Raw genomic sequence first — 26,345 nt, forward strand, 5'->3', positions numbered from 1 at the left:
CCTCTCTGTCACCCTCTCTCTCACGCCTCAGTCTCTCACCCCTTCCTCTCTCACCTGCTCCCTCTCTCACCTCCTCCTTCTCTCACCCCGTCCATCTCTCACCTCCCCTCTCTCTCATCCCCTCTCTTCCACCCTCCTCTCTCTCACCCCTCTTTCTCTCACACCCCCTCTCTGTCACCCTTCTCTCTCTCTCAGCCGCCCTCTCTCAACCCCTGTCTCTTAGCCGCCATTCTCTCACCCCCTCTCTCTCTCTCACCCTCTCAGTGTCTCTCTCTTTCACACCCATCTCTCTCACCACGCTCTCTGTCTCTCATCTCTCCCCTCTCTATCTCACCCACCCTCTCTCTCTCGCATTCTCTCCCTTTCACAAACACCCTTACTCTCTCTCTCTCAACCCCCTCTCTCTCAATCCTCTCTCTCTCTCAGTCCCCTTTCTCTCCCCCTCTCACTCACCCCTCTCTCTATCAACCCTCTCTCTCTCACCCCTCTGTCTCTCACCACCTCCTCTCTCACCCCCTCCCTCTCTCATCTCCTCCCTCACTCACCACTCCTCTCTCACCTCCCCTCTCTCACCCCTCTAACTCTCTCATCCCTCTACCTCTCTCACCCCTCTCTGACACCTCTCTGCCCTCTCCCCACTCCCCCACCTCTCCCCTTCTCTCACCCCTCTCTCTCTCACACCCTCTCTCTCACCCCTTCTCTCTCTCTCACCCCTTCTCTCTCTCATCCTCTCTCTTTCACCATCTCTCTCTCACACTCTTCCTCTCTCACCCCGTCACTCTCTCTCTCACCCCCCGCCCTTTCACCCTTCTCTCTCTCTCCCCTCTCACACCCTCTCTCTCTTAAACCCCCCTCTCTCTCAACCCCCACTCCCTCAACCCCCTCTCTCTCAGTCCTCTCTCTCTAAACCCCCTGTCTTTCTCACCCCTCTCACACACACCTCTCTTTCTCACACACCACTCTCTCTCACTCCCCTCTCTCTCACACCCCTCCCTCTCACACCCATCTCTCTCACCAGCTTTCTCTCACCACTTCTCTCTCTCACCGCACCTATCTCTCACCCCCACTCTCCTTCCCCCCTCACACCCCTCTCTCGCACCTCTCTCTCTCACTCCCTCTGTCACTACGCGCTCTCCCTCACCCCTCTCTATTGCTCTCTCACACACCTCTCTCTCAACCCCCCACACATCCATCTCCCTCTCTAACCACTCTAACTCTCTCACCCTCTCTCCCCACTTCTCACCCGCTCTCTCCCTCCCACTCTCCCCCACTCTCTCTACCCCTCACCCCTCTCTCTCACAACTCACTCTCTCACCCCTCTATCTCTCACCACATCCTTCTCTCACCACCTCCCTCTCTAACCTCCTCCCTCTCTCACCCCTCCTCTCTCAGCTCCTCTCTCTCACCCATCTCTCTCTCACCCCTCTCACTCTACCCCATCCCTCTAACTCTATCACCCCTCTCTCTCTGACCTCTAACTCTCTCACCCCCTCTCTCTGACACCTCTCCACCCTCTCCCCACTCCCCCTCTCTCCCCCTCTCTCCCCATCTCAATACCCTCATTTACCCCCGCTCTCCCTCAACCCCCTTCTCTCATCCTCCTGTCTCACCCCCCTCTCTCACTCCCTGTCTCTCTCATCCCCTCTCTTTCACCTCCTCTCTCTCACCCCTCTCTCTCACACGCCCGCTCTTGCACCCTCTCTCTCTCTCTCAGAACCTCTCTCTCTCAACCTCTCTCTCTCAGCCTGCTTTCTCTCTCACACACCCCCTCTCTTTCACGTCTCTCTCTCTTTCAGCCACTTTCTCTCCACCCTCGCTCTCAGCCATCTTTCTCTCTCACCCCTCTCTCTCACACGCCCGCTCTTTCACCCTCTCTCTCTCAGAACCTCTCTCTCAACCTCTCTCTTTCAGCCTGCTTTCTCTCTCACACACACCCTCTCTTTCACCCCTCTCTCTCTTTCAGCCTCTCTCTCTCCACCCTCGTTCTCAGCCATCTTTCTCTCTCACCCTCTCTCTCTCACAAACCCTATCTCTCACCCCTCTGTCTCTCACCCCCTGCTTCTATCAGCCTCTCCCTCTCCCACCTCCTCCCTCTCTCAGCCCTCATCTCTCACCCCCCTCTCTCTCTCACCCCCTCGCTCTCACCCCTCTGTTTCTCACACCCTCTCTCTGTCACCCCTCTCTCTCTCAGCCCCTCTCTCTCTCACCCCTTCTCTCTCACCCCACTCTCTGTCTCTTTCCACACTGTAAAGTAATCTAATCTAATCTAATCTAATCTCTCCCCTCTCTCTCACCCGCCTTCACTCTCTCTCACTCTCTCTCACACGCACACCCTCACACTCTTTCTCTATCTCACACCCCTCTCTCTCACCCCCGTTTCTCTCATCCCCTCTCGTTCACCTCCTCTCTCTCACCCCTCTCTCTCACACGCCCGCTCTTTCATCCTCTCTCTCTCAGAACCTCTCTCTCAACCTCTCTCTCTCAGTCTGCTTTCTCTCTCTCACGCCATCTCTTTCACCCCTCTCTCTCTTTTAGCCTCTCTCTCTCTACCCTCGCTCTCAGCCATCTTTCTCTCTCACCCTCTCTCTCACAAACCCTATCTCTTAGCCCTCTGTCTCCCACCCCCTGCCTCTATCAGCCTCTCCCTCTCCCACCTCCTCCCTCCCTCAGCCCTCATCTCTTACCTCCCCTCTCTCTCACCCTCTCTCTCTCACCCCCTCGCTCTCACCCCTCTGTTTCTCAATCCCCCTCTCTCTCACCCATCTGTCTCTCACAACCTCTCTCTGTCACCCTCTCTCTGTCAGCCCCTCTCTCTCAGCCCCTCTCTCTCACCCCTCTCTCTCACCCCTCTGTCTCTCAATCCCCCTCTCTCTCACCCATCTGTCTCTCACAACCTCTCTCTGTCACCCTCTCTCTCAGGCCCCATCTCTCAACCCCTCTGTCTCTCAGTCCCCTTTCTCTATCAACCCCTCTGTCTCACCCCACTTTCTGTCTCTCATCTCTCCCCTCTCTCTCACCCGCCATCACTCTCACACACTCTCTCTCACACACGCGCACCCTCACTCTCTCTCTATCTCACACCCCTCTCTCCCACCCCCTGTATCTCACCTCCCTTTCTCTCACTTCCCTCGCCGTCCCTCTCCACTCTCTCACACACTCTGTCTCTCTCACTCTCTCACTATCTCTCTCTCAGCCTACTTTCTCTCAGTAACCTTTCTCTCTCACACCCCCCTCACCCCGCTCTCTCATCTCTCCCCTCTCTCTCACTCTCTCTCTCACCCCCTTCTCTCTCAATCCTCTCTCTCAGCCCCCCTCTCTCACCCCACTCTCTCTCCCACCCCTCTCTCTCACCCCTCTCTCACCACCTCCCTCTCTCACCCCTGCTCTCTCACATCTCCTCTCTCTCTCTCACCCATCTAACTCTCTCATTCCTCTACTTCTCTCACCCCTCTCTCTCTGACACCTCTCTGCCCTCTCCGCACTCCCCCATACCTCTCCCATTCTCAACCCCCTCTCTCACTCCCTCTCTCTCTCACCCCTCTCGCTCTCATTCCCTCTCTTTTAACTCCTGTCTCTCACCCTCTCTCTCTCATACCCCTTCTCTGCCACCCCTCTCTCTCCCTCTCTCTCTGCTGCTCTCTCAACCCCTTTCTCTTAGCCCTCTTTCTCTCTCACCCCCCTCTCTCACACCCCTCTCTCTCTCTTTCAGCCTCTCTCACAGCCCCCTTTCTCTCTCACCCCCTCTCTCTCACCCCACTCTGCCTCTCACCACTCTCTGTCCATCCTCTGTCACCCCTCTCCCCCTGCTCTCTACCCACTCTCTGACTCACCTTCTCTCTCTCTCTCTCACCCCTCTCTCTCACCACCCCTCTATCTCTCAACCCCTCTCTCTCACCCTCTCTCTCGCCCCTCCCTCTCACCCTCTCTCTCTCTCACACCCCCCTCTCTCTCAGCCCCCTCTCCCGCACAACCCTCTCTCTCCCCCTCTCTCAACCCCTCTCTCTCACTCTTCTCTCTCTCACCCCTCTCTCTCATTCCCGCTCCCTCTCTTACCACTCTAACTCTCTCACCCTGTCTCCCCAACTCTCTCTCCCCCTCTCTTCCCCCTCTCTACCCCCCTCATCTCTCTCTCTCACCCCTCTCTCTCTCACCCCTCTCTCTCTCTCTCACCCCTTGTCTCTCACCACCTCCCTCTCTCACCTCATCCCTCTCTCACCTCCACCCTCTCTCAACTCCACTCTCTCTCACCTCCCCTCTCTCACCCCTCCCTCTCTCTCAACCCTCTAACTCTCCCTCATCCCTCTAACTCTCTCAACTTCTCTCTCTCTGACCTCTAACGCCATCACGCCCTCGCTCTGACACCTCTCTGCCCTGTCCCCACTCCCCAAACTCTCTCCCCCTCTCTCCCCCTCTCTCACCTCCCTTTCACCCCTCTCTCTCTCACACACACCCTCTCTGTCACCCTCTCTCTCTCAGACCCTCTCTCTTAACCCCACTCTCAGCCCCTTCTCTCTCATCCCTCTCTCTCATCTCTCCCCCTCTCTCACCCTCCCTCTCTCTCACTCCCTTTCTCTCTCACCTGCTCTCTCTTTCATCTCTCCCTTCTCTCTCACACCCTCTCTCACACTCTCTCGCATCCCCTCACTTTTTCTTCCTCAACCCCTTCACCCTCACCCCCTCTCACTCTCACCCCCATTTTCTCAACCCTTTCTCTCTATATCCCCTCTCTCTCTCACACACACATACCAGCTCTCTTTCTCACCCCTCTCTCTCACACCAGTCTCTCTCTCACCCCCCTCTCTCACACCCCCCTCTCTCACCCCCTCTCTCTCAGCCCCTCTCTCAGCCCCTTTTCTCTGTCACTTCCCTCTCTCTCAGCCCCCTTTCTCTCTCAGCACCCTCTCGATTATACCCTCTCACTGTCTCTCTCTCATCCCCTCTGTCTCATACCCGCTCCTTCTCACTCCCCCATCCCCTCTCTCACCTCTCTCTCTCACCCCGCTCTTTCTCATCTCTTCCCTCTCTCATCCCCTCTCTCTCACCCCCTCTCTCTCACCCCCCTCTCTCTCAGCCCCTTTCTCTCTCACCCACCCCCACCCCGCTCTCTCTCATCTCTCCCCTCTCTCACACACCCTCTCTCCCTCACTCTCGCTCGCCCCATCACTCTCTCCCTCATACCCACCCTCTCTCTCCCTCCTCTCTCATACACTCTCTCTCACCCACCTCTCTCACACCCTCCTCTGTCTCACCCCCGCGTCTCTCAGCCCCTCTCTCTCTCACCCCACTCTATCTCTCATCCCCTCCCTCTCCTCACTCTCTCATTTTCTCTCATCCCCCCTCACACGGCTGTCTCATCCCCAAACCCCCTGCTCTTAACCCCTCTCAACCCCTTCACGCCCCTCGCTCACCAAACCTCACCCCTCCCTCTCTCAACCCAATCTCCCACACCCCTCTCTCAGCCCCATCTCTCTCACCCCCATCTCTCACACCCCCTGTCTCTCACCACTCTCTCTCTCTCCCCTCTCTCTCTCACCCCTCTATCACCCCTATCTCCCCCTCTCTAATCACTCTCCGTCTCACTCCCTCTCTCTCGCGCACCACCTCTCTCTCTCTCTCTCACCCCCTCAGACCCTCTCTCTCTGAGCCCCCTTTCTCTCTCAGCCCCCCTCTCTCAGCCCTCTCTCTCTCCCCCCCTCCCACATCCCACTCTCTCACTCCCTCTCACACCACCCTCTCTCACACCCCCCTCTCTCACCTCCCCACTCTCTCACCTCCCCTCTCTCTTACCCCTTCTCTGTCTCTCTACTCTAACTCTGTCTCCCATATCAACCTCTTTCCCCCACTCTCTATCCCCTCTCTCCCCTTTCTCTTCCCCCTCTGACTTCCCCCTCTCTTTCTCCAATCTCTCTCACGCCCTCTCTCTCACCCTCTCTCATCCCACGCTCTCTCAGCCCCCTCTCTCTCAGCACCTTCTGTCTCTCTCCCTAATCTCTCTCTCACCCCCCTCTCTCTCACCCCTCTCTCTCTCACCCACCGTCTCTCTCACCCCCCTCTCACATCCCTCTCTCTCCCTCACACCCTCTCTCTCACACTCCACACTCTCTGAACCCCTGTCTCTCAGCCCTGTTTCTCTCTCAACCCCCTCTCGCTCAGTCCCCTTTCTCTCTCACTCCCCTCTCTCTCAGCCCTCATTCTCTCTCAGTACCCTTTCGATCTCACCCTGCTCTCTCTCATCTCTCCCCTCCCTCACACTCTCTCTCTTTCTCACCCTCTCCTCCTCTGACTCTCTCTCTCCCCACCCCTATTTCTCTCTCACCCCAACTCTCTCACCTCCCCTCTCTCTTACCCCTCTCTGTCTCACTACTCTAACTCTTTCTCCCCTCTAAATCTATTTCCCCCACTCTCTACCCCCTCTCTCCCCTTCTCTCTCCACCGTTTCTCTCCCCACTCTCTCCACCGTCTCTCACCCCATCTCTCTTTCCACCTCTCTCTTCCCCCCTCTCTCACCCCCTTTCTCTCACCCTCTCTCACCACATACTGTCTCTCACCACTCTCTCTCCCCTCTTTCACTCCTCTCTCCCCCCGCTCTCTCCCCACACTCTATCTCGCCCCTTCTCTCTCACTCCCTCTCTCTCTCACCACCCCTCTCTCACACACTCTGTCTCATCCCTTCTCTCCCTTTCACCCCCTCGCTCACACAACCCCTCTCTCTCACCCCCACTCTCTCTCACACACTCTCTCTCATCCCCTCTCTCTCACCCCCACTCTCTCTCACACACTCTCTCTCAGCCCCCCTCTCTCACACCGTCCCTCTCTCTCAACCCCTCTCTCTCACCCTTTCTCTCTTCCCCCACACTATCAGCCCCTCTGTTTTCACGCCTCTCTCTCACCCCCTCTCTCTCCCACCTCTCTCTCAGCCCTCTCTCTCTCTCCCACCCCAATCTCTTTCACATTCCCCTCCCTCTCACACTACTCTGACACACCCTCGCTCTCTCACCCCCTCCATCTCTCCCACCCTCTCTATTTCTCTTTCTCATCCTCTCTCTCTCTTTCTCTCTGCCTCTCCCTCACCCCCTCTCTCTCTTTCTCTCTGCCTCTCCCTCACCCCCTCTCTCTCTCACACCCCACTCTCTCTGAAACCCTCTCTCTCAGCCCTGTTTCTCTCTCAGCCCCCTCTCTCTCAGCCCCTTCTGTCTCTCACCCCAATCTCTCTCTCACCCCCCTTTCTCTCACCCCTCTCTCTCTCACCCACCGTCTCTCTCTCAGCCCCCTCTCACATCCCCCTCTCTCCCTCACCCCCTCTCTCACCCCCACTCTCTCTCAGCCCCGTTTCTCTCTCAGCCCCCCTCTCTCAGTCCCCTTTCTCTCTCAGTACGCTTTTGATCTCACCCTGCTCTCTCATCTCTCCCCTCCATCACACTCTCTCTCTTTCTCACCCTCTCATCCTCTGACTCTCTCTCTCTCCCCCACCCCTATTTCTCTCTCACCCCAACTCTCTCACCTCCCCTCTCTCTTACCCTCTCTGTATCACTACTCTAACTCTTTCTCCCCTCTAAATCTCTTTCTCCCACTCTCTACCCCCTCTCTCCCCTTCTCTCTCCACCGTTTCTCTCCCCCTCTCTCTTTCCCCCTCTCTCTTCCCCCTCTCTCACCCCTCTCTCTCACTCCCCTCACCACACACTGTCTCTCACTACTCTCTCTCCCCTCTCTCACTCCTCTCTCCCCACTCTCTCTTCCCGCTCTCTCCCCACACTCTGTCTCGCCCCTTCTCTCTCACTCCCTCTCTCTCTCACCACCCCTCTCTCACACACTCTATCTCATCTCTTTTCTCCCTTTCACCCCCTCACTAACACACCCCCTCTCTCTCACCCCCACTCTCTCTCACACACTCTCTCTCAGCCCCTCTCTTTCACACCCCGTCTCTCTCAACCCCTCTCTCTCACCCTCTCTCTCTCAACCCACACTCTCTGCCCCTCTCACCCTCTTTTAATGCCTCTCTCTCACCCTCTCTCTCTCACACCCCTCTCTCTCACCCCCCTCTCTCAACCCTTCCATCTCACACCCACTCTCTCTGCCCCTCTCTCTCATCCCCTCACTCTCACACCACCCTCTCTCTCACCTATCTCTCTCACCCCCTCTCTCACCCCTCTCTCTCTCAAAACCTCTCTCTCTCTCTCACACCACCCTCTCTCTCACCTATCTCTCTCACCCCCTCTCTCACCCCTCTCTCTCTCAAAACCTCTCTCTCTCTCTCACACCACTCTCTCACTCCCTCTCTCAGCCCCTCTCTCCCTCTTTCAACGGTTCTCTCACACCCCTCTCTCTCATCCCCTCTCTCTCACACACTCTCTCTCTCACACCCCCTTTCTCTCAGCCCGCGCTCTCTCAGCCCCCTCTCTCAGCCCCTTCTGTCTCTTTCCCCACTCTCTCTCACCCCTCTCTCTCACATCCCCCTCTCTCTCTCACCACCTCTCTCCCTGAACCGCCCTCTCACACCCACTCTCTCTAAGCCTCTCTCTCTCAGCCCCGTTTCTCTCTCAGCCCCCTCTCAAGCAGCCCCTTCTCTCTCAGGACCCTCTCGATCTCACCCTGCTCTCTCATCTCTCCCCTCCCTCACACTCTCTCTTTCTCACCCTCTCATCCTCCCATTCTCTCTTCCTCCCCACCCCTATTTATCTCTCACCCCCTCTCTCTCCCACCTCTCTCTCAGCCCTCTCTCTCTCCCACCCCAATCTCTTTCACATCCCCCTCTCTCTCACACTACTCTCACACACCCTCGCTCTCTCACCCCCTCCATCTCTCCCACCCTCTCTATTTCTCTTTCTCATCCCCTCTCTCTCTTTCTCACTCCCTCTCTCTCACCCCTCTCTCTCACCCTCTCTCTCTCACTCCCTCACTCGCTCACTCCCTCTTTCACTCACCACCCACCTCTCAAACCCGTCTCTCTCATAACGTCACTCTCTCACACCCTCAATCTCTCACCCTCCTGTCTCTCACCCTCCTCTCTCTGACCGTCTCTCTCTCACTCTATCTCTCGCTCACTGACTTTCTCTCTCACACCCCCTCTCTCTTACCAACCTCTCTCTTAACACCCCTCACTCTCTCATCCCCTCTCTTTGTCACACCCTCTCTCTCTCCCAATCCAATCTCTTTCTCATCGCCCCTCTCTCTCACAGTCTCACCCTCTCCCTCTCTCCCACCATGTCTGTGTCTCTTTCTCATCCGCGCTCTCCTTCTCACTTCCCCGTCTCACCCTCTCTCTCATCTCTCACCCCCACTCTCTCCCACACCTTCTCTGTCTCTCACTCCCACCTCCCTCTCACCTCCTTCTCACCTAGCTCTCTCTCTCACCCACCTCTCTCTCCCACCCCACTCTCTCTCTTCACCTCTCTCTCTCACCCCCTCTCTCTCACCCCCTCTCTCTCCCACCCCTCTCTCTCTCAACCCCTCTCTCACACCCTCTCCCTCTCTCATCACCCTCTCTCTCTCAACCCTGCTCTCTCACCCCTCTCTCACCCCTCTCTTTCTCACCCTCTCTCTCTCATTCCTTCTCTCTCACTTCCTCTCTCTCGCACCCCGCTCTGTCTCACTCCCCCTCTCTCTCATCCCTCTCTCTCTGTCACACCCTCTCTCTCCCACCATCTCTCTGTCTCTTTCTCATCTCCCCTCTCTTTCCCACTCCCTCTCTCACCCTCTCTCACCTCTCATCCCCCTCTTTGCACCCTCTCTCTATCAACCCTCTCTCTCTCTCTCCCCCTCTCTCTCCCAACCCTCTCTCTCTCAACCCCTTTCTCTCACACCCTATCTCTCTCATCCCCCTCTCAAAACTCTCACTCTCTCATCCCCTCACTCTCTCACACACTCAGTCTCTCACCCCCCTTTCTCACAACCCCCTCTCTCTCACCCTCTCTCCCTCACCCACTCTCTCACTCCTTCTCTCTCTCACTCCCCTCTCTCTCTTGCCACCCCCTCTCTCAATGCCCCTTATTCTATTATCCCCTCTCCCTCTCACACCCATCTCTCTGTCACACCCTCTCTCTCTCCCACGCCAATCTCTTTCACATCCCCTCTCTCTCACACACACACTTTCACACACTCTCGCTCTCTCACCCTCGCCCTCTTCCCACCATCTCTGTGTCTTTTTCTCATCCCCTCTCTCTCCTTCTCACTTCCCCTCTCTCACCCTCTCTCTCATCTCTCACCCCCACTCTCTCCCACCCCTTCTCTGTCTCTCACTTCAACTTCCCTCTAACCTCTCTCACCTCGCTCTCTCTCTCTCACCCGCCTCTCTCTCTCCCACCCCGCACTCTTTTCACCCCCTCTCTCTCACACCTCCCTCTCACCCTCTCTCTGCCCCACCCATCGCACTCTCAACCACTCTCTCACAACCACTCCCTCTCTCATCACACTCTCTTTCTCAACCCCTCTCTCTCTCACCCCCTCTCTCACCCTCTCTCACTCTCATTCCCTCTCTCTCTCACGCCCTCTCTCTCTCACCCCCCTCTCACCATCCCCTCTCTCAACCCCCCTCACTCGCTCATCCCCTCAATCTCTCACACCCCCTTTCTCTCTCAACAACTCTCACCCTTTCTCTCAACCCCTCTCTCTCACCCTCTCTTTCTCAACCCCTCTCTCTCACTCCTTCTCTCTCTTACCATCCCCTCTCTCAACCTCCCTCATATTCTCATCCCCTCTCTCTCTCACACCCCCTCTCTCTCTCAACCCCTCTTTCTTACCCCTCTCTCATACCCCTCTCTCTCTTATCCCTCTCTCTCACCCTCTCTCTCATTCCCTCTCTCTCTCACTTCCTCTCTCTCTCCCCCTCTCTCTCTCATCCCCCACTCACCACCCCCTCTCTCAACCCCCCTCATTCGCTTATCCCCTCAATCTCTCACTCCCTCTCTCTTTCACCCCCTTCTCTCTCTTACCATCCCCTCTCTCAACCTCTGTCACTCTCTCATCCTCTCTCTCTCACCACCCTCTCTCTCTCACCCCTCTCTCTCACCCCCTCTCTCTCACCCCCTCTCTTTCACACCACCGTTTCTCTAACCCCTCTCTCTCACCCCCTCTCTCTCACACCTCTCTCTCACACCCCCTCTCTCTCTCAGCCCCTCTCTCCCTCTTTCAACGCCTCTCTCTCACCCTTCTCTCTCATCCCCCCTCTCTCTCTCACACAAACTCTCTCTATCTCACTCCACTCTCAGCCCGCTCTCTCTTGGCCCCCACTCTCTCAGCCCATTCTGTCTCTCTCCCCACTCTTCTCACCCCTTTCTCTCACCCCTCTCTCTCACCCTCTCTCTCACTCCCTCGCTCTCTCACTTCCTAACTATCTCACCCCCTCTCTTTCATGCCCTCTCTCACTCATCACTCCCCTCATCACCCACCTCTCAAATCCCTCTCTCTCTTAACCTCACTCTCTCACACTCTCAATCTCTCACCCTCCTCTCTCTCACCCACGTCTCTCACTCTCACACCCCACATCCCCCTCTCTCTCTCACCCTCTCTCTCCCTCACCCCCTCTCTCTCACCCCCACTATTTCTGAGCCCCTCTCTCAGCCCCGTTTCTCTGTCAGTCCCCTCTCTCTCAGCCCCTTCTCTCTCACTCCCCTCTCTCTCAGCCCCCTTTCTCTCTCAGCACACTCTCTATCTCACCCTGCTCTCTCTCATCTCTCCCCTCCCTCACACTCTTTCTTTCTCACCTTCTCATCCTCTCATTCTCTCTCTCTCCCACCCCTATTTCTCTCTCACCCCCTCTCTCTCCCACTCCCTCTCTCTCAGCCCTCTCTCTCTCCCACCCCAATCTCTTTCGCATCCCCCTCTCTTTCACACTATTCTCACACACCCTCGCTCTCTCACAGCCTCCATCCCTCCCACCCTCTCTCTTTCTCTTTCTCATCCCCTCTCTCTCTTTCTCACTCCCTTCTCTCTCACCCTCTCTCTCATCTCTCACACCCCTCCCCGTCTCTCTCCCAATGCCTTCTCTCTTCACCCCATCTCTCTCCCACCTCTCTTTCTCTCAACCCCTCTCTCTCACACACCTCTCTCTCTCACCCCCTCTCTATTTTACCCGCTCTCTCACTCCCTCTCTCTCAGCCCCTCTCTCTCACTCGCTCTCTCACTCACCACCCTTCTCACCACCCCACTCACAAACCCTCTCTCTTATAACCTCACTCTCTCACACCCTCAATCTCTCACCCTCCTCTCTCTCATCCACCATCTCTCTCACCCCTCCACATCCCCATTTCTCTCACTCCCTCTCTCTCTCACCCCTCTCTCTGACTCCCACTCTTTCTGAGCCCCTCTCTCTCACCCCCTCCATCTCCCCCACCCTCTCTCTTTCTCTTTCTCATCCCCTCTCTCTCTTTCTCACTCCCTCTCTCTCACCCTCTCTCTCTCTCATCTCTCACACCCCTCACCACCTCTTCTCCCACCCCCTTCTCTCTTCACCCCATCTCTCTCTCACCCCTCACTCTCTCACCCCCCTCTCTCTCAACCCCTCTCTCCCCCCTCTCACATCCCCTCTCCCGCAACCCCTCACCCCCTCACTTTCTCACCCCCTCACCCCTCTCCCTCTCTCACATCCTTTGTCTCTTGCCCCTCGCTCTCTCTCTCTCTGACCCTACCCCTCACTCCTCCCACTCACCCGTCTCTCACCCACTCTCTCTCACACTTTCTCCTTCTCACTCCACTCTCTCTTACCCCCTCTCCACTTTCTCTCTCACCCGCAACCCCCTCTCTCTCATCCCCCTCTCTCACCACGATCTCTTTTTCACTCACTCTCTCTCTTTCTCACGCCCTCTCTCTCACCCCCCTCTCTATCATCCTTATCCCTCAACCCTTCTCTCTCACAGACCCTCTCTCTCACTCCCATCTCACCCCACTCTCTCTCACCAATCTGTCTCTCTCTCTATCTCTGTCCCACCCCCTCTTTCTCATACCCATTCTCTCATGCCCCTTCTCTTTCACACACCACGTCTCTCTAACACCCATTCTCTCTCACACACACCCTCTCTCACAACCTCTCTATCTCTCCCCCTCTCTCCCCTCTCTGTCCCGCTCTGTCCCCTCTCTCTCTCCCCCTCTCTCCCCTTCTCTTTCCCCCTCTCTCTCTGCGCAGTCTCTCTCTCCCCACTCCCCCTCTCTCTCCCCCCTCTCTCCCCCTCTCTTTGGCCCCTCACTCTGCGCACTCTATCTGCCATCTCTCTTGCCCTGTCACGCAATCCCTCCCCCTCTATCCCCCTCTCTCACGCCCCCATCGCCCCTCTCTCTCACTCGGTCTCTCTGCCTCTCTGTCTCTGCCTCTCTATCTCTCTGTCTCCCTGTGTCTCTTGTTCTCTCAGCTATCCCTCCCTCTCTCGCTGCCTCTGTCTCTCTTGTGCCCCCCGTCTCTCTCTCTTATCCTTCTGTCTCTCTCTTGCCCCCTCTATCTCTCTCAAACTGTCTGTCTCTCTGTCTCTCTCAGGTCTCCCTCTCTGTCTCGCTGCCTCTGTCTCTCTCATGTGAACTTATCCCTCTCTCTCATTCTTCTGTCTCTCACTCGCCTCCTCTCTCTTCTCTCTCCCGATCTCTTGCTACCCCTCTCTCCCCCCCCCCCCTCTCTCTCACACCCTGTCTTTCTCACTCTTTCTCTCGGAATCTCTTTCTCAAACTCTCACCCTCCCTCGCGCTCTCATGCTCTCTCTCTATTTCACTCCCTCTCTCCCTCTCTCTTGCCTCCCTCTCTCTCTCATCTCACTGTCTCTCTCGCTCTCTCTCTCACTGATGCTCTGTCTGTCTCTCTCCATCTCTCACCTCTTCTCTCTCATTCTTGCTCTATGTCTCTCTCTGTCTGTGTGTTGCTCTCTCTCACCGTCTCTCTTTCTCAGTCCTCCCCTCTCACCTTCTCTCTCTCGCACCCCTCTCTCACATCCCTCTGTCTCTCACTTGCCCCCATCTCTCGCTCTGCCCTCCTCTCTCTCGCCCTCCCTATCTCTCTGCCTCTCGCTCACTCTCCCTCGGCCGCTTATGCTCTCTCTGTCCCTCTCTTTATCCCCCAGCACTTTCTATCCCTCTCTCTCCCCGTGTCTCTCCCCTTTCTCTTTCTGTCACACCTCTCTCGCCCCTCTCTTGCTCTCTCTAGCTCGGTCTCTCCCTCTCCCCCTCACCCTCTCACCCACACACATCTCACTCTTTCCCACACTTGCTCTCATCTCACTCTTGCTCTCTCATTCTCACTTGCACCTCTCTTTGCACCTCTCTCCCTCTCTCTCTTTCTCTCTCTTTCACCCCTGTCTCGCCCCACTCTCGCTCACTCTCGCCCACTCTCTCTCTATCACCCCCTCTCTCTCCTCTCTCGCTCTGTCTCGCTCCTCTCTTTCCCATTTGCTTCGCGCTCTCTCTCTCCCTTCTCTCTCGCCCTCCCCTCTCATTCTCCCTCCCTTCCCTCTCCCTCTCCTCTCACTCTCCCTTCCCTCTCTCACCATCCCCTCTCTCGCCCTCCCCTCTCTCGCCCTCTTCTCTCTCGCCCTCCCCTCTCTCCCTCCCGTCTCTCACCCTCCTGTCTCTCGCCCTCTCCTCTCACTCTCCCTCCCCTCTCACTCTCCCTTCCCTCTCTCGGCCTCCCCTCTCTCTCTCACTCTCTCTCTCACCGCCCCTCTCTCTACGTCTCTCTCTCTCGCCCTCTGTCTTCTCCCCTCTCTACCCCCTCTCTCTACCCCCTCTCTCCTCACCGTCTCTCTAACCCCCTCTTTCTACGCCCCTCTCTCTACACCCTTTCCCCTCCCATCTCTCACGCCCTCCTCTCCCCTCCACTCTCCCTCTCCTCTCTCCTTCTCCTCTCTCCCCCTCCTCGCTCCTCCCTCCACTCTCCCTTCCACTCTCTTGCTTCCTCTCCCCCTCTCTCTCCTATCGATTCTCTCCCTTCCTCTCTCTTCCCTCCTCTCTCTCCCCTACTCCATCTCCCCTCCTCTCTCCCATCCTCTCTCTCTCGCCTATCCTCTCTCTCCCACCTTCTCTTTTCCCTCTCACTCTCTATCTGCTCTCTCTTCCCCCCTCTCTCCGCGCTCTCTGTTCCCCTTCTCTTGGTCCCCCCTCTCACCCCCGTCTCTCACCCCTCTCTCTCATTGTCTCCTCCCCTGTCGTTCTTTCTCTCCCTCTCACTCTATCTCCCTCTCCTCCTTCTCTCATTCTCGATCCCCCTCCCTCGGTGTCTCTCTCCCTCCCCACCTCCCATCGTTTCTCTTTGCCTGCATCTCTATCCCGCCCTCCCCCCCCCCCCCTCTCTGACACACTCTGTCCCCTGATTCTTCCCTCTCCCTCTGAACCAGAGTCTGGGGAGTTCGTGATGGTGCGGCTGCGTGTGGGGGTTGGGGGTGGGATTTGGGAGGTGGGAGGAGGGAAAATTGGGTCGAAACAGAATTGTGGGAGGGAGACAGAGTCGGCAGGAGAGACAAGGGGAAGGGGGACAGGGAGGTGTGAAGGCATGTGGAGAAACTGGGGTTGGGGGTGTGTGAGAGAGAGGGGGAAGAGGAAGAGTGAAAGGGAGAGGTGATGAGAACGAGAGACTGTGCTGAAAGAGCGAGAGAGAGGGAGAGAATTGAGGAGGAAAAGTGGGGGAGAGGAAATGGGAGGCCAGATTGGAGTGGGGGGTCAGAGGGATTTAAACCCAGCTCCTGAGCTCAGGGCGCGGTGCCCTCCCCTTCCCTGAGGACCAGGACTTGGGGATGAGTCTGTCTCTCTCCAGCTCAGCTTCTCTAACACAAAGACACACAACAACATCGGTCACTCTGCTGCTCGGCACGCTTTAATCAACATTTTTATTGGTTACAAATGGAAGTGATGGATACAGTCAGTGGGGTGATGCCTTTTCTCACTAGCCCCTGAGTTGTGAGAAACGTTGAAATGTTTCCCTGTAACCCTCCTGTGGGATAAGGATGGACAAACCAGCGCTACCCTCAGTCTGTTACCATAGCGACAGGCTGCACCATCGCTGAAACACTGAACTGAAATGAGAAAATCCCGGATGGGTTGATTAATGAGGGAATTTGATGGATGGATAGATTTGGGTGAAGGGATATTTCAGCACATTCTTCAGCTGCTGCCTGAACTTAGTCTGGGTCACGGCATAAATCGCGGTATTTGTGCAGCAACTGAGGAGCTGCAGCATGAAGCCCAATTCCCCCAGAAAGGGATCAAGATACACAGACACAGACCCAATATGAAACAACCTGTTCCATAGAGAATAAAACATTAACGTTGACCATAACAGGATGAAATTGGCCGAGATCACAAACAGTAAAATGATGGATTTTTTTCGGTTTCTCATTTCTGTGTCAGACTGAGCGTCCCCATTGGTGTGAGCGCGGAGTCTCCTGCGGGCTCTGCTGGTCACTATAATGTGTCTGACGGTGAGAACATTGAGCAGCAGAATCAGGAGAAATGGGACACACGGGGTTAGAATGTTGTGGAGGAACTCGATTGTGACCCAGACACTGGAGGTTCGAACAGAGTCTGTTACATAACAAAACCAGGGGGGGTTCCCCAGCCAATACCAAGCCGTGAGCATAAAATACCAGGAAATGTTCTTTAAACAGCTCAGCATAGTCACTGCTCCCAGAACCACAGCCGCCGTTTTCTCACTGCAATATTTACTTTTCAGCTTCTGGCAACAAATGGCCACAAACCGATCAAAGGTGAAAGTGACGGTGAACCAGACAGAGCAGTCAGTGGCTGTATAAAGCAGGACGGCGTGGATATTACACACGGGGACAGAGTCCATCAGGAAATAAAATTGTTCCCAATAAACAATGGGAATGTGTCTCAGGATCAGGTCGAGGATAATGACCAGGAGATCCGCCGCTGCCATGGCCCCCAGGTAACGTCTGACACATGGAGACAATCCACAATCTTTATAAAGCAGGACGTAGATGGTCACTACGTTAACTGTGAGGAAGGAAAACAAACCCATTATCCATCAGCCTGGAGGCAAAGGGACACGTTTGATTGGGGACCCAGTGAGATTTTCAAATGTGTCCCTATATTCAGGGATTTATTAAAATAATTGGAGATGGAATAACAAATGGGAAGGTCTGAATTACTGACAAAAATGTGACATAAACCACAAGATACCCTTCCTCCCCAAATACAGAGGCACATCCATATGGACAGATAGTTTTAGAACATTCCCAAACACTCAATCACTCGAGAGCAGACACAGGTCACTCCTTCCCAGTTCCTAATACGGAAGGTGGAAATGTTGCTGTCCTGAAGGACTCTCTCCCAGTTTCCTGAAGACAAACGGAGTCTGGGAATTCCTGTATTTTGGTCTAAATTGTGGTCGATTCTGTGTCGTGAAGAAATGTAAATGCAGGGAAAACGTATTCACCCCTTTAACTGACTGAGTGGCCTTCGGAGCAGTGTCCCCTTCTCCCTGGAACGGGATCTCTTCCCTCGGGATATTATCGTTTGTTCAATTCACTGACGTCCGGCCGATCACAAACAATGTCAGGGACAGAACGTTCCGGGGAATGACAGTTATAGAATGTTGGGGACAGAACCTTCCAAGGTTCATCACTTATACGATGTTGGGGACATAAAGTTCAGGGGAACACCTTGACCTGTCCATCACCTTTTCCCCCATCCACCCAACCCTCCTCTCTGACCTATCACTTCTCCCCCACCTCCATCTTCTGATCACATTCCCAGCTTCTTTCCCCCCAGCCAAAGCCCCAGTACCCTCCCATTTATCTCTCAGCTCCCCGGTCCACAAGTCTCACTCCTGATTAAAAGATTATGCCTGAAACGTTCATTCCCCTGCTCCACGGACGCTGCCGGACCTGCTGTGCTTTTCCAGCACCACACTCCCATCAGGAAACAGTGCAACATCGTCATACTCACGGGACCAGGCCTGATGGTTCATGTTTCATGAAGCCCCATCACCATCCCTGGGTAATCCTGTCCCACCGCCAGGATAGACACACCAGTGGTGGGGACTCCCTGGGATACAGTCAGGGAAGGAGTTACCCTGCAATTCCCCAACATTAATTCCAGAACCCAGGAAATCTTATGGTAACAGATCATGGTCAAGGAAATCGCCTGAGGATGGATATCTCCTGCCCCCCACCCCTCCTCTCGGTGATAACTCAGTTCCCCTCGATGTTAGAAACAAATCAGAGGAAGCACTGAGGGTGACAAGGACACAGAACGTCCTCTGGGTGTGGGACTTCAATGTTCATCACCAAGAGTGTATCCACAGGCCCACCACTGACTGAGCATTGAGGGGCCTCACATACACAGCAGTCAGACTGGGGGAAGTGATAGGGGAACCAACAAGAGGGAAACATTCTCACCAAACCCCTTGTCCCAGATGGATCTGTCCCTGACAGTATCTGTAGGAGCAGCCAGCACACAGTCCTGGTGGACGGAAAGTCTCAGCTCATATTGAAGACCCTGCCCACTGTGTTATGTGGCTCTCCCTCCTGTGAAGTAGGGACATACTTCTAAAGGACCAAGCACATGGAAGCTAGCCATCCATGAGACACTGTGGGCTCGCAGCAGCTGCAGCATCAATCGCCTTTCCTCCATCATAAAGTCAGAAGTGGCCTATTCACTGATGGTTCCAAAATGTTGTGCATTAATCCCAACTTCACCTGTACTGAAGCAGGTTATTTAGCCCATCAAGAGTTTTATTCAAGACAACATCCACCTGGTCCGGGACCTAATCCATTTCTGTCGACGGGCTGGTCTGCCGAGCGCCTTCCTGCTCTCGACCAGGAGAAGGTGTTCAACAGGGTCGATCACGAATACCTGCTCGGGACTCTGCGGGCATTTGGGTTCGGGATGCTGTTCCTCGCCCCGATCCAACTTTTGCAGCCACTGCAGAGTGTCTGGTTAAAGTTAACGGTTCCCTGTCGGCGCCCCTTCACTTCGGGAGAGGAGTACATCAAGGCTGCCACCGTCCAGCCAGCTGTATTCCCTATGCGTGGAGCCTTTCCTGCGCCTCTTGTGGGGGAGGTTGTAGGGGCTGGTTCTGCATGGTGTGGGCAGTGGATTGGTCCTCTCGGCTTACGCCGCCGATGTGCTCTTCTGTTTCATCGACCCGGCTGACCTGGGGAGGATGCGCGTGTGCCAGGTCATGTACTCGGCAGCGTCTTCCACCAGGATAAACTGGGCCAAATGTTCCAGACCACTGGTCGATCCGTGGTGGACTCTGCCGGAGGAGTTGCGGAGGTTCAGCTGGAGTACCACCCATCTCCTCTACCTGGGGGTCTACCTCAGCCCGGCTGAGGAATCCTGGCCGGCCAACTGGCAGGAGCTGGAGGCCAAAGTCTCGGCTCGCCTAGGCCGCTGGACAGGACTGCTCTGAGTGCTATCTTACAGGAGACGAGTGCTGGTCATAAACCAGCTGGTGGCCGCCATGCTGTGGTACCGGCTGGTCACTTTGGTCCCTTCTCCTGGCTTTGTCGCTGACATCCAGAGAACGTTGGTCGACTTCTTCTGGAACAAAAAATGCACTGGGTCGCCGCGCAGGTTCTGAGTCTCCCTATTGAGGAGGGCGGTCAGTCGCTGGTGTGCGTCTGCACCCAGGTCACGACGTTCTGCCTTCAGACCTTGCAGCAATACATTTACGTCGAGCCTCCTTCTCGGTGGGGCGTACTGGCTACGTATTTTTTCCACCAGGTGTGTAACCTCAGTTACGACACGCAGCTCCTGTTTGTCGACCGTGACGGTTTGGAGGTTCCCCTCAAGACACTGCCTGTCTTTTACCAGGACCTGATCACTGTCTGGAACATGATCGAATCGCGTCGCCGCTACCCTCCGGCTGGAGTAGCGGCTGTCATCAGGGAGCCATTGCTCAGGAATCCGCACCTCCGTACTCGCGGGTTCGAGTGGCTGTCGGAGGGGAGGGCCGTGGTGGCGAGGGTGACCAGGGTCGGGGACGTGCTGGGTGCCGGGGGCCTGGGCTGGACGCTGCCGCAGGACATAGCAGGCAGGGCAGCGTAGACGTCCGGTAAGTGGCCACCGCCATCCGACTCCTTAAAACGGCGGTGCTCGGACCCGACGTAGTGCACCAGTTGGAGGACGCTCAGGTGTGCGGTGGGATCCCATCCGCGCTCACCCCAGCCCGGACGGAATTTCACATTGGCCCTAGGGTCCCGTACTTCCCGCGGGAGCCTGTGCCCCACAACCTGAGCTGCCTCTGGAATATTAATTTTGTCCCTTTTAAGGACGTAAAAAGGCGGGTCCTGTATCGACTGCTGCTGCACACCGTCCATCTCTTCTCTCTCATCCACCGTCCGCTCGGGCCTTGGCGTGCCCATTTGCGACTGGGCGGTGGGGATCACCAATGGAGGGCTCGCTAGGCGGGAGTCCTCCCCTTTCTCTCGGGGAGCTGTCGTGGAGGGTCCCCCGCAACCGCAGATTGCATTGGTTCATAGACTCCCAGCCCAACTGCTTGTTCTGTGGCGCTGTGGAGTCCGTGGACCATGTATATATTGGGTGTGGGCATTTGCACTCCATTTTTGATTTTCTGAAAAACCTCCTCCTCTGCTTTTGGCTGCACTTCAGTCCCACGCTCCTGATCTTCGGGCACCCGGTACGGAGGAGGGAGAACAGGTCTGACGACCTCCTCATGGGTCTGCTCCTGGGCCTGGTTGAACTGGCCATAAACAGGACCAGGCAGCGGGCCGTGGAGGGGGTTCTTAGGGCCGACTGCCTGCCCCTATTCTGCTATGTTAGAGCCCGTGTGTCCTTGGAGAAGGAGCACGCGGTGTACACCAACACCCTGGAGTTGTTCACGGAGAGGTGGGCGCCGCAGGGAGTGGAGTGCATTATTTCCCCCTCCAACTCTATTTTGATTTAATCCCTGCCCTCCCCTTCACTGTTTGATCATACAGCATTGCCCTTTGATGTGAAGGGCACTGCTTGTCACTGGCCACTCGCGTGTTTCCTTTCTTCCTGGTGGTGGAAATTTGAATAAAGATTCATGCACTTTGCGTCTCTCACTGTGTCTCACACCTGTACACACACAACATGGATGCTGGGGAAAAATAAGCACTAAAAATAAACTGAAGTGTCAGACATCATGTTCACTAAAAAAAAACAAGAGATTTAAACAGGAATAGAATGAGGCCATTCGGCCATTAGATGCTGTTACTCAGCTATTGGAGCAGATCTTTTAATCTTTGCAACCTGTTACACAGGAAATGCAGGGAAGATACAGCCTTTCAAAGCTGCTACATAGGAATACGGGGAGGGAGGGGGGATACTGAGCCAGGAGCAAGAATGAATTAGGGAGAAATCAGTCTCTATCAGTTTAACTCAAATTATTGACTGCAGTGACCAGTTCTGGGACCTCAACTATTTGAAAATTACATCAATGGTTTCCAGAAATGGAACAAACATGTTCTAACTAAATTTGAACTGACAGTAAGATTGAGATAAACTGAAGTTATCAAGGGGAGGTAGAGACTCTGTAAATGGATAAGTAACAGACAACAACTTGGTAGATCGAATATAATGTGGGTAACTGTGAACCTGTGATCTTTTTTCAGGAAGAATAACAGGCTGTGTATTACATAGATGGAGAGGGATTACAGGACTTAGTGATACCATGTGTACTGGAGGGTTCACTCTAATCTGTCCAGACTTGGGAAGTGTGGCCCCATCACTCTGATGGTCTGCTCTCTGATGTTCTCAGTGGCCCCATTACTCTCAGTACATACCAGGTATTTTGATGTGGTTGGTTGGTGGTGGGACTTGGTGAGGGGGAGGATGTTTTGAGCCGTGTACAACTGGGACAACCTTTATCTAAAAGGCTATCATTCCTTTCTGCGTGGAGACGCGAGGACAATGGGAATGGCTGCCTGCTTCTGAATGAAGAGGCTTTGCCTGCTCCCAGGACAGCGGGTATTCAACAACATGATGAACTGTACCTGGGCACACTGTAACGTTAAGGGGGTGAGAGACGGAGGGTCCAATCACAGGAATGGAAACTAAAGGTATTACCAGATCAGCTGAAATGGTTAGATATTCCACACTCTCAATCCACCTCACAGAACCAGCCCAGACACCATAAACCCAGAGGAGATGTCTGTTCACCGTGGAACACTGTGCAGACCAGGACAGTGTACTGCTCAGTGCAAGCCAGCAATCTGTCCACATTCATCCATTGCACTGGTCAGTACAATCCAGCAATCTGTCCAGAGTGAAACACTGCACTGATCATGTCAGAACATTTACCTTTAAATCATCTGTCGAGTATGCAAAGCTGGGCTGGAGACAAAAAAAAAAAAACCCTTCTGGTGCTGGAATCCAAAGTAGACAGGCAGGAGGCTGGAAGAACACAGCAAGCCAGGCAGCATCAGGAGGTGGAGAAGTCGACGTTTTGGGAGTAACACTGCTGAAGGTGTCCTGAAGGTTTACACGGGAAATGTCAAATTCCACACCTCCATATGCTGCCTGGCTTGCTGTGTTCATCCAGCCTCCTGTCTGTTAAGTGTGAGAAGCAGTGGAGACCACACCCATGAATTGATCGATAAACCCGGATTAAACATCTGTTCATCACCAGGAGCTGTGCAGTGATCACTAATTTGTAACCTGGAGCAGTTACCCTCCAAGCATGAAGGACTGTGTACAGCGCCCCAGTGCATTGATCTGTAAACCAGGAGCAGTTACCCTCCCAGCATGTAGGACTGTGTACACCACCCCACTGCATTATCTGTTAACCAGGAGCAGTACCCTCCCAGCATGTAGGACTGTGTACCCCAACCCAGTGCATTGATCTGTAACCCAGGAGCAGTTACCCTCCCAGCATGTAGGACACTGTACTGCACCCCAGCGCATTGATCTGTAAACCAGGTACCGTTACGCTCTTAGCATATAGGATTGTGTACTCCACCCCAGTGTATTGTTCTGTAACCCAGGAGCAGTTACCCTCCCAGCATGTAGGACACTGTACTGCATCTCAGTGCATTGATCTATAAACCAGGAGCAGTTACCCTCCCAGCATCTAGGACTCTGTACTCCACCCCAGTGTATTGATCTGTAACCCAGGAGCAGTTACCACCCCAGCATGTTGGACTGTGTACACGACCCCAGTGCATTGCTCAGTAGCATTGTGTTAGATCCCTGCCCAGCGTGGGGAAACTTGCAGCCCATGCTGGAAGTGACAGGATGTGCAGCTCCCACCCATTTCCAGCTCCATCTCTCCATTGTGTCCTGACAAGGGGATGCTGTGGGTGTGAACAAGACTGCCACAGAGATACAGAGGTGGAGGGGGAATCAAGTTAAACAATAACAAATGGGAGGGCTGTGGGAAATAGACACAGAGGGGGAGACAGAGAGACAGTGTTATGGAAGGATGTGCTCCCAGGTTTCAGAATGCAGAAATGAAAACATTTTAACAGCATCGTGTAACATAAGTGTTTCCAAGAATGGTAGGTGAACAGGATATTGGTGGGAGTTCAGATGATGCGGAGTTTTGGATGAGTATTTGTCCTGCAGCTTTGTATCTGGGTGTAGGGTCAGCAGAGTCTTTGACTCATTGTGCTAAATATAACAATAATTTGTCTCAGAGCCATTTCCATTGAGTGTGACAGAGGGATCATCCACACGGGGCCGAGCTACTTTCCTGGTGCTATCCTATCGAACTCACCTCATTAACTACCCACCCCATCCCATGGTGTCCCTCTCATTCAATACCAGCCCGACACTACCACCTATCATGGCTGGAGGTACTCACCATCGCCTGGTTGCCCCTGGATATTCCATGACCACTGACACTGGGGCCATTTTTAAAAGGCCAAGGGGCACACAGTTGAGCTTTCTCAGTCCGGAGCTGCCCTGCAGTTTACCCCGACGATGGCAGATAAGGTGTAATTAGACCGCGGTTTGTCGACAGGCGCACGGAGAGCCTGGTGATTGGACTAGTACAGAGGGGGACCATTCTCTTCCCAGAGGGGGCCACACCATCAGACCCACCGAGCATGATCTGAGCTCACCACCCAGCTCAGTGCAGTATCTGCGGTCTGAGGAAATGTCCAGCAATACAGGATAAGCATCAATAACCTTCCCCGGTCTGTCAGGATAAGGGTCACCGTATTCTCTCTGCTCCCTCACACACACTGTATATCTGTTATAGCACAGACCCCCGAACAAGTCTCATGCTCCAACACTCTCACTGCTGCATGCAGCACCTTCTCTCTCTCTCTCTCTGTCTCTCTCTCTCTCTGTCTCTCTCTGTCTCTGTCTGTCTCTCTTTCTCTCTCTCTCCCACTCCACTTTACCCACCCCCCACCCACCACATTAATAACACTGCATGGATACAACACTGTGGACTGACTCCCTCCGGACACCTCACCATTACCACGTCCCCTACCTATACCAGAAATCAGCAGGGCCACCCACTCCAACCCTCACTCCCTCCCCTTCTACCATTCCAGGATAAACAGCCTGGAATAGGACAGAAAGGGCCAAGCCCGGTGGTGAAGTCCCCGATGTCCGTTCCCTCAAACCCCCTCCCTCCCGCCATGTGGGGAGGACCCCGGTACGAGCCGGAGAGGACCAGGACGCCTCGTGTGGAGTTTCTGAAACATCCACGTCCCACCGACCGAGTAAGGAGCAATGTTCAATGAAGGGTGATTCTAACTTTAAACACACTGGCAGCTCCGTTGCCCCCCCCCGACACAAATTAGAAGCCATGGCCCTGATGCCATCTCCCTTTTGTGTCGAGCTGGTACAAATGGAATCCCCACGGTCTCAGTGGGCAGGAGGGTGGGCTCACAACACATCGTCACCACCACCTCCCAGGAGGGGAGCACCGAGATTCCCTCCTACACCTCCTCCTGTAAACAGCTCAGATACTGAAACTAATCTGTGATAGTAACTGCCCCCCCCGCCCCACCCTTGTCCCGACATCTTCAATAATCTGTGCTCATATACACGCAGTGGCCTCTGTTCCTGCAGCCCCTTTTTAATGCAACAGCCTGCTTTAGACTCTCTTTATTTATCTTTCGTACCAATCTGCATCACCTCACATTGCTCTGCATTGATCCCCATTTGCTATATACCTGAACACGACACCAATGTGTGATCTTACTGTTAACGTTCCACACTGCCCTCCATAGATTTTACAATTCTTCAAGGTTCGATGCCATCTACAAACATTGAGATTGTCCTAGCGTCACAGTCCCCATGAAATCCTGCCACACTCACGAGTGTGAGCAAGTGAAATATTGTTCTATGGACGGTGTCGAATAATGACATGCTGTCAACGGAGCAACAAAAATCCAGACGGTCTGAAAGAAATATTAACAAACCACAGAGCAAGAGAGATCTGGATAGGTTCCACTTATCTATATTAATCAGGGTATGATGTGATGAAGTTGAAAGCGTGTACTGTACCTTTAGGAGTAGGTGAATGCTGCTCTGAACTGAGAGCTTACAAGCACCTGAGATATGAGAGAATGGCAGACCCAGAAACACATATTGCAAGAGAACTGGAGTTGGGTAATAAGCAGTTAAGAGATTGGGGGTCTCAGAGTTTTGAATAGTTGATGCAAAATGTTCACTTTCAGAGGTAAAAAATAAATTGATGTTTTTTATTTAAACTGTGGAATTTGGGAGTTCTCTGCCATTCATATTTGAACAGTTTACAGGGTGAATTGAACATTTCTTTATGTTTAATTGAAATTACCAGATGAGCTTCAATTCCTAACAATTCTTGTCAGTGTATCTGTGTGTCTCTGTGTGGGACAGGTCTGGCAGTCTCTGTGGTGTTTAAAGTGATGCAATGCCACCCTCTGCTGGCCTCCACACGCCACTGCACAGGCATTGGCAGAGGGTGAAAACCAACAGGGATTCATTCACACAGGGGGAGGGAGAGGGCAGCTGCTCCCAGCACCATGCAAACTGATGTCTTATCCTTATACTGATCAAAATGTCCTTCAAACATTGTAACTGTCACTGCTTTCACCGCTTCCTCTGGAAGTTCATTCCACACACAAGCCAGACTCTGCCTGAAATAATTACCTGTCATGACATTTGTGAATCATTTTTCCTCGCTTCTTAAAATATCCCTCAGTTTTGAATTCCCAACTCTAGGGAAAAGACATCAGCCCTTCTGCTTATCTGTACCCTCACGACTTTGTAAACTTCTGTGAAGTTACCCCTTAATCTCATACTCTCCAGTGAAAAAAGTCCCAGCCTATCCAGCCTCTCCTTTTCGCTCACTCCCTCCATTCCCAACAACATCCAGGTTAATCTCTTCTGAACCCTCTCCAGTTTAATAATATCAAGGTCAGTAATATCAAAGTGAATAGTCAAGGTGTTTTCTAAGGGTACGGGAAGTCCAAAACTAGAGGACATAG

Source organism: Chiloscyllium plagiosum, unplaced genomic scaffold, assembly GCF_037043375.1.
Source record: "Chiloscyllium plagiosum isolate Xiang-an unplaced genomic scaffold, Cpla_swu_hap1 HiC_scaffold_44, whole genome shotgun sequence".
Classification (NCBI taxonomy): Eukaryota; Metazoa; Chordata; class Chondrichthyes; order Orectolobiformes; family Hemiscylliidae; genus Chiloscyllium; species Chiloscyllium plagiosum.